Source organism: Equus przewalskii, chromosome 17 (assembly GCF_037783145.1).
Source record: "Equus przewalskii isolate Varuska chromosome 17, EquPr2, whole genome shotgun sequence".
Lineage (NCBI taxonomy): Eukaryota > Metazoa > Chordata > Mammalia > Perissodactyla > Equidae > Equus > Equus przewalskii.
The window spans coordinates 37,999,683-38,012,488 of NC_091847.1; the positions used below are offsets into that span (position 1 = coordinate 37,999,683).

The window sequence follows — 12,806 nt, forward strand, 5'->3', positions numbered from 1 at the left end:
GGAGGGCCGCCATAAGCCCAGCCCTGTTCCTGATCCCTTCCCCTCCTTTTCATCATCTCTGCCTATGGCAACATTCTGGAAAAGGACATGGAAGGCCATGTTAGACAACAATGAGCCGGTGATTCTCTTTGATATCTTCTAAGAACCCTTTTATCACAAGCCTTTAGCACAAAGGCTGCGTCAATAAAAAGGCTACTCAGTATTAGATGAATAAGGTCTGAGGATCAAATGAATAACATGTGACTATAGTTGATAGCACTGTATTGTATAATTGAAATCTGCCAGGAGAGTAGAATTTAAACATTCTCTCTCTCTCTCACACACACACACACACACACACAAAAGGTAACTATGTAGGGTGACAGATGTGTTAACTAACTCAATGGAGGGAATCTTTTCACAATGTATACAGAAATCATCAGGTTGTACACTTTAAATATCTTACAATTTTGTTTGTCAATTATACCTCAATAAAGTTGGAGGGGAAAAAAAGAAGACTACTGAGGTTGACAGTACTTCAAAATAAGAAATAGAGCCCCGCTAAGCCACGGCCTGTAGCTAAACACAACTTCTAATCTTAGCCTCCCAGGCCGTACTTCCTTCTCTACCACTGAGAGTGCCTCTTCAATGATCTAATCAGAACCAATTTGACACCTCCTCTAAGTTCATCCCCTCTAGGCAAGGAATTTCTACACTTTTATCCATCTACCAAAGTGCATACACATACAGAGCCCCTTACCCAGCTAGCGTAAAGAGTAAACTTAAATTTGTTTCTAATCTGTTTTATTTTATGTATTCTTTTAATAAGTAAAAATTTTTTTCATAAAAAAGATTGTTTTATAATAAAATTTTTAGAGCATGCCAGAGCATCACCATATTTGCAGAGTTACATGGGAATTGCTGATGTTAATAACATTGATGTGGTAATCCAAGCACCTTTCTTCCTGTCCCCAAGAGGGGTAATTTCAACTACAGTGCTTCAGGTCACTTTTTGGCCAAAAATTAACAGCGCTAAGCCCATAACTACCAAACCTCAGCAGGTGATACAACAAAAACTAAACAAAATAAAACAGAAAACTAATGCCTAGTGACACTCTGCCTCAGAATGAAGTATTCAGGCCTCCTCACTGATCGCTGACTCTCGAGTCTGACAGACTGTGTTTCTCCTCCAATGGAGCCTGCTTGCCCTCAAGAAGACCCTTTGCTTGCCTTGTGTTAGGGACTGCATGTTTTTGTCCCCCCAGAATTCATATATTGAAACCCTAATACCCAATGTGATGGTATTTGGAGATGAGTAAACTAATTAGGTCATAAGGATGGAGCCCTAATGATGGGATTAGTCCCCTTATAAGCAAAGACAAGACTGAGGGGTGGCCCCATGGCCGAGTGGTTAAGTTCGTGCGCTCTGCTTCGGCAGCCCAGGGTTTCACTGGTTCGGATCCTGGGCGCGGACATGGCACCGTTCATCAGGCCATGCTGAGGCAGTGCCCCACATAGCACAACCAGAGGCACTCACAACTAGAATATACAACTGTGGACTAAGGGGCTTTGGGGAGAAGAAGAAGGAAAAAAAAAAAAAAAGATTGTCAGCTCAGGTGCCAATCTTTTAAAAAAAAAGAAAAGACAAGAGGCTGCCTGTCTCTCTCCTCTCTCCACCATGTGAGGGCACAGCAAGTAGGAAGCAGAACCTGACCATGCTTGCACCATGATCTTGGACTTCCCAGTCTCTAGAACTGTGAGAATTAAATGTTTGTTGTTTGAGCCACCCAGTTTATGGTGTTTTTTATGGCAGCCTGACACTAATACACCTTCAAACTTGCAATAAATTTCAAAACCACCAGGCTGTTCCAGTCACATTGCTGCCAGTGTGTCCCACACCAGGAAGCATGGCGGGGACACACGGCCTTCTCAATCAAGAGACCTGCAAACAGAGCTCAACAGTAATTTGATGTTAAATATTGTATATTAATGTTTTAATGTGTTTCATAGCTGAAAATAATATTCAATGAACCAAAGTTTCACAAACTCTCTGAGCCTCAGTAACCTCACCTGAAAAATGAAGATAATATATTTGTTTTTGCGGGGTTGTTCTGAAGATATGAAAAAATGCCTACGACAGGACCTAGAATACAGTCACACACACACAAAGAAAGCCTTAGCAGTAATGGTAAGAGGACGAAGAGGAAGAGTAGAAGTGGTGGTAGTAGAAGTAGGGGGAGGAGGAGCTGTAATAATCACAGAAGTAGTAGTAGTAGAACAAATAGTAGTAGTAGAAGAAGCAGTGGTAGTCATAAGGGAAGTAGTAGGAGAAGTCGTAAAAATCATAGAAGTAATAATAGAAGAAGTAGTAGTCATAGTAGTAGAAGAAGCAGTAATAGAAATAGTGATAGTAGTAGTCATAGTAGAAGTAGTAGTAGTAATAGAAGCAGTGGTAATAGTAGCAGGAGGAGTAGAAGAAGGAGGGGGAGGAGTAGAGGTAATACCATTAATGAAGATATTTGGAATGCTATTAGAAGAACGACAAGAAGGGAGAAGTAAAAGTTGGGACCCAGGACATTACAGGCTGCCGTGTTAAAGAACTGTCGTGGCGAGCATTAGGATACTAAGGGTTAAGAAATTTGAGTTAGTGAAGTCTGCTTCTGAGCAGAACAAAGAAGAATCGACAGTCGGCATCCTGGAGAAATGGCAGCATCACTTCAGCCTCGTCCACGCAGATGATGTCTAATGAGGCCATTCACAAGGGGGGTCCATTCTAAGAGGTCACTCTGTAGGCCTCCGATCAACCTCCAGGAGAGTCAGACTGCAGTCAGACACCAGAAGAACGTCTGGATCCAGCAAAGCACATTCAGGATTTTTGTTCACGAAAAGAAATCATTGTTTATATATTTTTCTTTTTCACACGTATTAAGTAATACTGAAAAAGCGCCCCAAAATTTTAACAAACCAAACCAAACAGAGAGTAATGATTTTCATTTCCCCATTGCTTGCCAGAGCCTGGTCAAACTTGGTTTGGATGATTTACCGCTCTGTCATCCTGGTGCTTCTAGAATCCCAGAGTGTGCTCGTGTTGCATTCGTCACGCAGTCCCTCCCACGGAGGTGGGACACATCAGACCCACACAGCTTTAAGCCTCTCTCTTTCAGGTTCTAGATTGCTCCTCCAGAAAACTGTCCCTGATCGCCCTTTCCAAAGGCCAGTCTGAGTGTCGCTTTTGTGTACTATGTTCTACCCCAGCGTGGGGGATTTTTCTTACCACACCATATTGGAATTGGTTCTCTCTTTTCCGTATTTTCTAAGAGACTGTAAACTCCCTCTGGGCAGGGTCTCTTTCCTCTTTTTCTCTTGTAAACCTAGCACCTAGCAGAGTGCCTGGCAATGGTTAGTGCTCTCTCTCTATTTGCTAAATGAGTGATTGAAGGCGAGAGGTAGAAGCAATGGTGACAGGGTTTACATCAGAGGCTAATAGCAACAAGGATTCCAAGAGGCAACAGAGTGGCTTATGTGACATAGAATAAAATCCCAGGCTGTTAGAGCTCCACGCTTCTCAAGAGATTTAGTGCCTCCACAGGCATTTGAGCCTACCGATAGACATTTCAATTTTAAATTAGCATTTTACAATTCTGGTTGTGACTTTTTTATTTACAAAATAGCAGACAAAATCATAGCTGTACTACCAGTAGGTATGTACCCACTGAAGGATGAACTGGCCAAGTGATGAGATGTTCCTGTAAATAGGCACAACACCATTTGCATTTGAAAATGTAGCACTTGGGGTGCAGTATATGTGGCAGCCAAAACCGCCTTCCGAGAGAAAAATGGAGATGGGAGCTGAAAGATGGTGAGAGTGGAGGAGTGTGAATTCATATGCATCATCTCCTTGGCTCAGCAGAGCAAAGCAGCAGAACAATACGTATGCCACAATGATTAATGCCCTGGGACTCGGTGACATCACACTTTGGAGATCCAGTGACCGCAGTCTCATATCCTGGGCTGATGGAGAACCCCCACGGAATTTCACCGAGACTGAGGGGAAGGAAAATGCTCCTCTCTATATCAAACCATTCAATGACGACTCGATGGAAAATACAGCTTTAACTACACTTCATTTCTGTTCAAGTTTATTAGACAAAAGTAATTATCTTCATGTTTTAACCCAAAATACAGCGATACCTCCTAAAAATGAATGAAAGAAAACAAGATTCTTTTCTCCCGTGCTTACCTAAGTGGTGGCTCACTGTTGGAATATGGGACTATGTGGCGGTAGGCAGGCTACTGCATGGGAGGACAGGAAGAGGTCCCAGAGGAATCTGAGGACCAGAAACTGAAAGTATAAACTTGAGTGTGTGGACCAGGGATCAGTTGGCTGAGAACGATAATTTAAGAGCCCAACTCTGGAAAAGTTTGGTTAAAACCAAGAGATCCAAGTGAGAACTGGAAATAAATTCTCCTGACCATGGAGCAGAGCCTAAAGGCAAGAGATAAATAAATCCAAGTCCCCACAGGAGAAAAGTGTTTGAAGAAAATAATTAGACCTTCAAACTCCTCTGAGACATTTGCAAAAATCCAACTGAAATGAGGGTAGCAAAGGTTGGAAACCTCTGTATATTTAGGTTATAGAAAAATAAAAGCAACAAATAAGAGAGAAATTTTATCTACGTTTGTTGCTGTTTCTCCCATTCCACAAAATTTATAATATAGCATGAATTGGAAAGTTCGTGAACTTAAAAAGAAAATGCTAGAGACTAAATTCTAAGACACATTCTTTGAAAACATCTTAACCAGACATTTTAGAGGTAACATTGAAAATCTCCATGACATCTGTAAAAATGTGAGTTTGGGCAGAGAACTAGTTTGTTTTACAAAAACACTGGCTTTTATCAATGTATCCCAAGGGATGGGTTGGTTGCTCTTCCCAATGGTAGAGAGTGAAGCACAGGGCTGTTTCTGCAATTGTTCTGTTGATTCCAATGCTTTGACGAAGCTAGACAAGAGTATTAATTGTTTCAATATTCTAAGCTTCATCCCAGCTCTGCCATCATCTCAGATTTGAAACCACATCCACATGCCTGTCACCGTTTTCCATGATCTGTCCTTTTTTCTGTCTCTTTATTGCTGCCTGTATTTCTTTCTTTTTTCTTATTTAAAATGGTTTTCTCCATGATCATCTCCGTTTATTTAGGCAGTTTCTAAAATATAGAAATCCCCTCCACCACCAATAACTATCATGAACATTGGTCATGACCCTCTTAGTACTTTTTTATTATTAATTTTAGCTAGATGAGACAATTAAGGATAAATAACAATGTATCCTCTCTTGTCACACTTAAAGCACTACCTAATAACCATGTTCTTTCCCCGCTAAGAACTACTCACAGCATATAGCTGTACCATATTTGCTAGTTATTACCAACTAATCCAATTTTATTAAATATTAAGTTGCTCATAATATTTCACTATTAGAAATAATGATGTGATGGAAATTTGAACATAAATCTTTGTCTTATTAGGATAAGTCTTATATGATAAAATATGGGTTTGAAAACTATGGCTGTTTTTAAGGTTCTTGATGGATACTGCTAAACTACTAGAAGAAATGTTGCCCATGAAATCCTCCATCCACCCTGCAGAACTTTTGACGACCTTGATTATCACCAGTTTAAAATATTTGCTAGGATGTGCTCTGTGAAAACTGCTACCTAATTTTGATTTTAACTTGAATTTTTGAAAATTTGCCTTTCTTGCATTACAAGAAAGAGAGTATTTTTCATATTTTGTTAACCATTTCTGTTTCCTCTTTTGTGATTTTCTTACAGGTATGTATGATAAAAATCCCAGTTTCTTAAACGAGTTGGTTGTTGTTTATCTTTTCATTTTGTTTATGCACACAGAAAATTTTTATTTTATCCATCGGTCTTTTCCTCTGTAATTTCCTTAACTGCTTTTAAGACCAGGAAATCCTTTCCACTCAGAGATCAGATAAATATTCATCTATATTTCTTCCAAGTTATTTTGGTTTAACTGTTTATATTTAATCTATTTGGAATAAAGTGGGTAGTTATTTTTATGGGGAGGGTGGTGCTAAACTGAATTTTAAAAAATCTAAATAAACAATTTTCCCAAATAGCAATATAAAATTACCCATCCCTTGTCTTACTGATTTATGGTGCTTCATTTATCCTATTAAGCTTTTCCTTATTCCATTTCCATCTTATTTATTTTTATTACATTAATAGCTCTGATCTTTAGCTAGTGCTATGTTGCTCTTACTACTGTGCTTTTTGTAGCCCAGTAAAGTCATCAAGAATCCTACTCTTGGGGTTGGCCCCGTGGCCGAGTGGTTAAGTTCGTGCGCTCCACTTCAGCGGCCCAGGGTTTTGCTGGTTTGGATCCTGAGTGCAGACATGGCGCCGCTCATCAGGCCATGCTGAGGCAGAGTCCCACAAAGCACAACCAGAAGGACTTACAACTAGAATATACAACTATATACTGGGGGTCTCTGGGGAGAAGAAGAAGAAGAAGAAAAAGAAGAAGATTGGCAACAGATGTTCTCAGATTTCAACTCTACCCTTTACTAGTTATCTAATGATGGACTACCTGTGACTTCTCTGTGACTTAGTTTCCTTATCCATAAAACGGGCATACCAATATTACTTCTCTCATGAGGTTGTTATGAAGATTAAATTAGTCTGTAAAATAAAGAGCTTAGAACAGTGCTTGGCATATAAAGAGTGCCACAGAACTGTTGGCTCTTACTGTTGTCATTATTCTATGTTTGTAGGACAAGTTCTTCTTGTAACCCTATCTTTCAACATTTTCAGGGCTACTTTTATCTGTTTTTCTTTCAGGTAAACTCAAATTTTCAAATAAAAAAAGATTATTTTTATGATAAAAAAGTGCATGTCCATTATAAGAAAATAAGTCAGAAAATATATAAATATAATTTAAAATCACTTATAACCTCACCACCTGGAAATACATGCTCTTAACACCTAGCCAGGAAATTTCCAAATATTAACTCTTCATTCCTTGTGCAAAACCTCTTATTTTGATAGAAGGTAGTCTGAGAGACCAAGGCACAGAATGGGTGTCTTCAGCTAAATGTGAAAGAATTAACATAATAGGCAAATGTCAGTTTTGCCCATATGGCTAAATTTCTCAGAGCTATACCATATCTAATTTGCCATCTTCAATTTTGTCTCTCTCTGCTTCTTATACCTGGTTTAAAGACCAGCTAAAGTTGTAACACAGAAAAGCATGTTCTAAGAAAACAGAATCCCAGCTTTTGGGGACTGCCGTTTTTCTGGGTAATAATGAGTCACTGTAGAGTTACATCATGCAGTAACTGGAGCGGGGTTCTCTGTAGCCTTGAGGTAGCTGGACTATCAAGGAGAAGGCTTCCAGGAAGAGGTGTCTGCACTCACCCACCTGGGCTGCTGCCTAGTCATCTCAGGATCAGTGTCGACGAGCATACAATACAGAGAGGAGGGAGAAGACTGAACCGTGTCTATCATCTGCCAGACATTCTCCATCCAAGAGATGGAGTCTTATAAGAAAATACTACTTGATCTCGTACAAAAGTGAAGAAGAAATCGGTTGTCCATTTAGAAAACAGACTTCTCACTTTGGCTACCTATGACTCTTTATAATAATATATTTAATATAAATTAATTTTTAAGTGACTTTACTTTTTAGAGCAGTTTTAGGTTCACAGCAAAATGGAACAGAAAGTACACTTCTCACATACCCCATGTTCCACACATGCACAGCCTCCCCCACCATCAACATCCCACACCAGGGAATTTGGTACATTTGATGAAGCTACAATGACACATCATTATCACTCAAAGTTCATAGTTTACATTAGGGTTCATTCCTGGTATTGTCCATTCCATGGGTTTGGACAAATGTATAATGACGTGTATCCACCATTGTAATATCATACAGGTTGGTTTCACTGCCCTAAAAGTCCTCTGTGCTCTGTCTATTCATTCATTGCTCCCCCTCACCCCTGGTAACCCCTGATCTTTTTACCGTCCTCATAGTTTTACTTTTTCCAGAATGTCATACAGTTGGAATCATACAATATGTAGCTTTTCCAGATTGGCTTCTTTCACTTAGTAATAAGCATTTAAGCTTCTTCCATGTCTTTTAATGGCTTGACAGCTCATTTATTTATAGTACTGAATAATATTCCCTCGTCTGAACATATCACAGTTTATTCACCTGATGAAGGACTTCTTGGTTGCATCCAAGCCTTGGCAATTATGAACAAAGTTGCTATAAACATTCATGTGCAGATTTTTATATGGACATAAGTTTTTTACTCATTTGCGTAAATATCAAGGAGTGCTATGGTTATATTGTATGGGAAAAGTATTTTTAGTTTTGTAAGAAACCGCCAAACTGTCTTCTAGGATGCCTTCACTATTTTGCATTCCCACCAGCAATGAATGAGAGTGCCTGTTGCTCCACATCCCGGCTAGCATTTGGTGTTGTCAGTGTTTTGGATTTTCACCATTCTAATAGGTGTGTAGTGGTATCTCACTGTTGTTTTAATTTGTAATTCCCTAATATCATATAATACTGGGCATCATACAAATGCTTATTTGCCATCTGTATATCTTCTTTGATGAGGTGTCTGTTCAGATCGTTTGCACATTTATTAATTAGGTTGTTTGCTTTCTTTTTGTTGAGTTTTAAGTGTTCTATATATAGTTTGGATAACAATCTTTTATCAGATGTGTCTTTTCCAAGTATTTTCTCTCAGTCTGTGGCTTGCCTTTACATTCTCTTGACAGTGTCTTTCACAGGTAAGAAATTTTTAATTTTATATCAATTAATTTTTGCCACCAAAAATGCACAAATGTAACAGGCTATTAAGTGCAATTTTCCTGCTACCCCAGAATTGGCCATTAGGGCCCCAATATAGGCTAAAGAAGCTGGAGCCACCATCTCCTTCAGGGCTTACTAAGGGAAAGGAAAAAGACTTTGCTGCTCTCAACTGTCACCCCAAACTGTGCCCTCTCCCTCTCTAGTTGAGTCTAACAGGAAGATTGGAGTGGGAGAAGAGAAGCGGAAAACCATCTAAGCTGTGAGGCGGCTAAGGTAAGGGTGGAGGGAAGTGATGTTACAAGTTTTTCCTCTGTTCCCCAAGGGCATGCCTCTCACCACGGAGCCAAGTCCAGGGCCTGCCAAGAGAGCCATTCTTAAAGCCGGGAGAGGCACCTGTAGACAGGGAAAGCCGGCATTTCATTTCTAGCTTTGACCCCTGCATATGCAGCGGCCTCGCCAGCTCACTCTCTGTCCCTATTTGAACTGAGGGAAAAAAGAGACATGGAGAAGAGAGAAGGCACAGCCCAGGTGTAGCTCACAAGCTTGTGTCTGTGGGCCCAGTGAACTTGGGGGAAGTAGCCAGGTTTGTGTTAACTTGTTATATTCCACGCAGGAGGGCTGGCTGCTGAACGAGCAGACCCCAGCAGCAGGAGGCTGGGGGGTTACATCCATAAGATCTTACTGGAGCTATAGATCTCCCTGTCCATGACCATGCAGTGAGTCGGCCACCCAAGGACCCTCTGAAAACTCTCATGTGGATGTCTACCACACAGAGGGCCTCAGACTGTCAGCCCACATTACCCGAGAAAGAGTCCAAATCCTACACGGAGGAAACACTGAAACTGCACCATTAAATGGGAGAAACGTGTCCTTTTCTTCTCGTTCTTCCCTGTCCCACATCTCCCAAAACTGGAGTAGCATAGAAGAGAAACAGGGAGATGGCATCCCAGAGATATACTACGCCCCATCCCTCTAACCTATGATGTCAAAGGGGATAGTTTGAAATTTGATTGAGAGTTTTTATAACACAGAATTAGTTGTGTTTTGCTTTGTTTTATATAGAAAAAAACTGATCAAAAGATGATGGTATCTTTCCAAGGAAAAGGAAAATTTGACAAAGCTTAAATATTAGGGGAAGAAAAAATTGCTACTTTGATGTATATGCCCAGGCAAGTTTAGACTAGTCAGTAATCTCGTTACTCAAAGTAAACATAATAACATGATATTGCCGTTAGGAAACAGTGCTCCACTCAAGAGGTCACAAGTGAAAAGTGAGATGGGAGGACACTGAATACACACTTTGCATTGTATTTTGAAGAATAATTAAGAGACCCTGAATCAAAGAGCAAATTATGCAGGCTTACTATGAATGGCATTCGGTATAGCAGATTTATGGTACATTAAAGGAGTAGAAACATGGGTTTTAGAATTAGAAAAACCTGGATTCAAATCCTGACTCTGCTATTGGCTACCTCAGTGACCTCTCAGAATCCTTGTGGAAAATGGCCACAATAATGCCTTCTAATAGGGTTAATGGAAGGATTAAAGATGAAATGTGACAAGTGTAATACCTAGCAGATGATAGGTGCTCAAAAAAATGGTGGCTTCTGTTAGAATGTTTTTCTTTATCATTTATTTATCATTATCATCTTATTATCATGAGTGTTTACTGAGAAGACATCAGCAACTTCCAGAGAAGTAACAGCACTGGTAAAAATATATTTAAGTTGAAATTTTGGTTTATGGGAAAAATACACTGAAAAATTCATAGTTTGAGATAAACAGAATTTCTCAAAATAGCTAGCATTTGGCAATAATTTAGGTACCCTAGTTTAGGGACTGCTTTCCAGGTGAGAAAAATACAAAAGTATCAGGATTTGGCCCACCGTCTATGCCATATCACAGTGTATCAGGTCTAGAAGGGCACTTAGAGAGGAAAGTAAGCTACGAGATTTGCCTGGGGACAGTCTGGTCACACCTCAACCCCACGTGTCCTTCATGTCACCTATCTATTAACTTGTTGCCTATTGCAGTCACAGCAGTCATTTAAGTGCCGCTAAATTTTCTCTTTGTCTTTTAAGAAAGGCATCTAAGTAACGTATCGGTTCCTTTTCCTCTACTCTTTGTGCTTCATCTTGGGAGATTACCAGGCAACAGCCACATGTGAGCCAGCCAGCTGGTTCAGTACGACCTGACATCGCACTGACTTAACAGAAAAGGATTTCATTTAATCATAGTGTTTTTGATATGTGGTCCCTGTTCCCTTCCTCCCTTTGACCATTTTTCTCTTCATTCATTACTCCTTCCATGTGGGGTGGGTGTCAGATATGAACAAATCCCTGAATTTGATGCATTTCATTTTGTTCCACTTTAGAAGTTCGCATAATGGTTTTCCTGAGGAAAATCAATTAAATCGTTAACTTGAACACTATTTGGGGATCAATTATAGTTCTAATTAACTGTGCCATCTGGGTTGCTCACTACCACTCTTGGGAAACATTTGTAATGGTGAGAAAATGTACCTCCCATCCTTGGGTTTATTCATCTTCTGGTCTAGGATCTATCCTCAGACACTGCCCCTGGACCTCCAAGATCCAAGAACTAGCCTCTTGGTTGGTCATGCCTTGGTTCTGTCTGTCACATGTCATTTTCCTCGCCACAGAGGGCTTATCACTGACACTTCCCTTATCTCCCCACCGCAAGAGGCAACATTTACTAATTGCTTTTCTATATGCCGGTCATTCTGCTAAGTGCTTGAGAGCATTATTTCTTTAAATCCCATGAGGTAGAAAATACAGTTCTCTTCTTGTAAAAAAGAGGAACCTGAATCTCAGAGACAAAAAGCACTTTGCGCAAAGCCACAGGGGATTCAAACCCAGGGCACTGCCTCTCCATCTAAGCTGCCTGCCCAAGTCTCTCTCAGAGCCAGGCTCCTGCTGGGTTCTGCACCAAAAGGCCTCTGATGAGATAAACAAGCTAGAGAAAGCCCACACATTTTTCTCTAAAGTGAGGTCCTCCAACACCTGCACCTTTTACAAAACAAAGATTCCCAGGATGTCCCGCCTCCCAGCTTCCTGAATCAGAATCACTAGAGGTGAGACCCAGGAACCAGGATGTGAACACCTTCCATACTTAAAAGTTTGAGATGCACTACCCTGTGTCTTTGACACTGAAAGCGTCCTTTTATAAAGCTTTTCTGGAGACAACGCCCTGACCCCTGGTGGTCTAACCCAAAAGTGTGCCTGCCGTGATGGAATAATTTGTGATATGCTCACAGCTCACCTTTTGGCTGCAACTTATTTGGTCATGTTTCAGCTGCCTTTGTCTAAGCTTGATTACTTTATTCAAGCCTATCTCACTGAAAGCACATAAAAGCAACAACTGGTTTACTGACCTTTTTTTGTAGCAGCTACAAAAATAAATACTACCTTTTTTGATCAATAAGTGTTTATCAACTGTCTATTTGCAGATGATACAGAGCTAAGGACAGGGTTCCTGTCCTTAGAAGGGTTGATGTGGATATAGATAAGAAAATAATCAGTTCTCTCTCTCTTTTACACACACACACAGTAAATTTCCATGAGCTGCCTTACCCTGTCTTCATCATTAGAACATCATGTTTGAGCTCTACTGCCTAGCTATTTAAATTTGGCTTCTTACCAGCTCCCTCTTTTCTTTTCTCTTAATAAGAACCTTCAACATTCTAGACCAGTCTCTTCTCTCTCCTTTCTCCTTGCAATGTCACTCCTGTACTTATTGGACATTTCTGGCTAGTACCGAAAATCATCTGGACGTCACAAACTCAACATTTGCCTTGATATAAGACATCCCCCCATCAAATTCACTGACCATATGATGTAAGAAAAAGTAGAAGAGACCTAGCAACAAGAGTAGCAACAACAAAAAAAGAGAGACTTAATAACAAATAGAAGTCCAAAATATTTAGGGAAGAAATCCAAAAGAACCAACCAACT

At 40.1% G+C, this 12,806-nt stretch overlaps 1 protein-coding gene across 2 annotated transcripts in view; it reads right to left on the bottom strand.

Moving 5' to 3' along the window:
- The window catches only part of CYTIP (cytohesin 1 interacting protein), an 83,978-nt gene that overhangs the window by 52,436 nt on the left and 18,736 nt on the right, over positions 1-12,806 (bottom strand). The gene's annotated exons all lie outside the window — the stretch shown is intronic.